Source organism: Capsicum annuum, chromosome 7 (genome assembly GCF_002878395.1).
Source record: "Capsicum annuum cultivar UCD-10X-F1 chromosome 7, UCD10Xv1.1, whole genome shotgun sequence".
Classification (NCBI taxonomy): domain Eukaryota; kingdom Viridiplantae; phylum Streptophyta; class Magnoliopsida; order Solanales; family Solanaceae; genus Capsicum; species Capsicum annuum.
In genome coordinates this window covers 157,516,290-157,518,568 of record NC_061117.1, presented here as the reverse complement: position 1 = coordinate 157,518,568, position 2,279 = coordinate 157,516,290, and the positions used below count along the sequence as shown (strand labels likewise).

Below are 2,279 nucleotides of genomic sequence, written 5' to 3'. Positions count from 1 at the left end.
AACAATTTCCAAGTTGTCACATAAAGATCCACAAGTCCACTTGCAAAATTTTTTGGAGATCGGTGACACTTTCATTACCATGGGTGTGTCAACTAATTATGTGAGGCTTACACTCTTCCCCTTCTCACTATTGGGGGAAGAAAAAAATTGGTTGAGCACTGATCCAACAGGTTCTATCATGACATGGGATGATTTGGCCCTAAAACTCCTCATCCGTTTCTTCTCATCTGGAAAAGCTGTGAGACTATGTAGTGAGATTTTGATCTTTAAGCAAAAGCCAGATGAGAACCTCTATCATGTTTGGGAGAGTTTTAAATATTTTCTTTGGTACTGTCCATATCACTACCAGTCCAATGAGATACTGATCACACTATTGTAGAGGCCCTTGACCACAATACAAAAATTTTGTTATATTCAGTTGTAGGTGGTCAGGCACTAGAGAAAAAAATATGATGAGCATTATACCTTGTTGAACTTCATTGCACAAGGGAAATGTGACTGGCATTATGATATATCGAGATGTGCAGTGAAAAATTCTACCAATATGTTAGAAGTGGATAATATCATAGCCTTAGCCGCCTAATTTTCAGCTATGCAACATAAGATGATGACTCAATTCAATAAGTTAGGTGTGGAACAAACTCAGGCTCAGGTGAATATAGTATAGCAAGCTCTATCATTGTTTGAGATATGTGGAAACAATAGGTACTTTGTCGACTTGTGTGGTACAAATCCTAAATTGGTGAGCTTTATAGGCAACACACAAAAAGGTACTTATGGGAATGCCTACAACAACAAATGACAGAGTCAAATAAATTATTCATGGGGTGCAAATCAACCTCAGCAATTCTAGTATAAGCATAATACATAGGCTAGCAATATTGAGGAGTCATTGAAAAAGATCCTGGCCAATCAAGAACAGATGTCTACTGAAATAAAAAATCAAAAAATTACGCAAAAGCAATTAGAGCGGCAATTGGGGCAACTAGCTTAAGCATAGAACACCAAGCCTCAAGGTGGTATGCCAAGTGATAATGAACCTCCAAAGAAAGTAATGTCAATCACCTTGAGGAGTGGTAAATATCTTAAAGTTAGGCCTCTAAAGGCAAATAAGGAGTTAAATACAGAGTTAGTTCCACCACAGGTTGAAAATAAAGTTGTTAATAATTTGAGAAAGTCTGAGTACCTAAAAACTAAAGTTACAGATAATGAAAGACCAATGTTCTAGGACATGTTCAGAGAGCTCTACATTAACCTTCCATATTTGATGTTTTGCAAGAAATGCCCAAGTACACTAAGTACTTGAAGGTTGTAGTGACTCACAAGATCAAGATGGAGGATATTGAGATTGTAGCACTTACTAAGGAGTGCATACAAGACCCTATAAAATTTTTACTATTTAACTTTTTACCCTCCCGTGTGCATAATGTTAATTTTTTACTTGAATTATGACTAGAGATGTTAAAAGGCTATTTTTAGAAAGTCTTGGAGTTTTTAAAAGGGGTTCAGGGCCATTTTGGGATCCCAAGGTAGTAATTCTCTATGATAGTAGTGTGCCACACCACTTAGCCTCTACGATAAGAGAGTGGACTAGAGGCTAAGCTCTATGATAGTGGTGTGCCATGCTGCTATATATTTTTTATCTAGTTTTTGTTTCATTCCCAACCTAAGAAAATTCAAGGGTTTCACAAGGAATTCACAATTCAGGCTCCAATCTTTGAATTCTCTTCAAATTGTTCTATATTTTAGGCATGTTTCTCATTTCTTAACTTGTATTTTACATTTTGGTAGAAATTGATCCAATATTCATGAGTTTATATTGTTGGATTTGAAATTGGGTTGAGGGATTTTTATTATTTTACTGGAATTGTTTTTCCCATGTTTTAAATGTGTTATTTATTCTTTAATTGGTGGTTTTGTGGTATTGATTAGGTGCATTGTTATAATCATTGGAATGAGAGACATAGGTTTCCCCAAATTGATGAAATTTTTGCTTGATAATGGCATTAACCTCAACCCACTTTACAATCATTGTTTTAATATGAATATTCACATAGTATAACTTATCCTTTGAAAAGATTGCATTAAAGGATAAATGGATAACAATGGTTTTGGAATGCCCTTTGTGGACAAGGTTTTCTAATTTAAAAGGAACTTGGGAGTCTAATGGTTAAATGGACTAGTTTGCTATTACTGAATTTGCTTACAAACATATTGGTATGACGATACCATGTTGAAAAATGCTTGAATAAAACTCCTTGGTTAATAGTTGGGTTTGA

The 2,279-nt window shown here is 35.1% G+C and overlaps 1 non-coding gene across 1 annotated transcript; it reads right to left on the bottom strand.

Annotated features, from left to right (window-relative positions):
- Positions 1 to 241: 241 nt before the first annotated feature.
- On the bottom strand, positions 242 to 348 carry LOC124886270. Its single transcript, XR_007043356.1, has one exon. It is a non-coding gene; the product is annotated as a small nucleolar RNA R71 (small nucleolar RNA).
- Between the last annotated feature and the right edge of the window lie 1,931 nt (positions 349 to 2,279).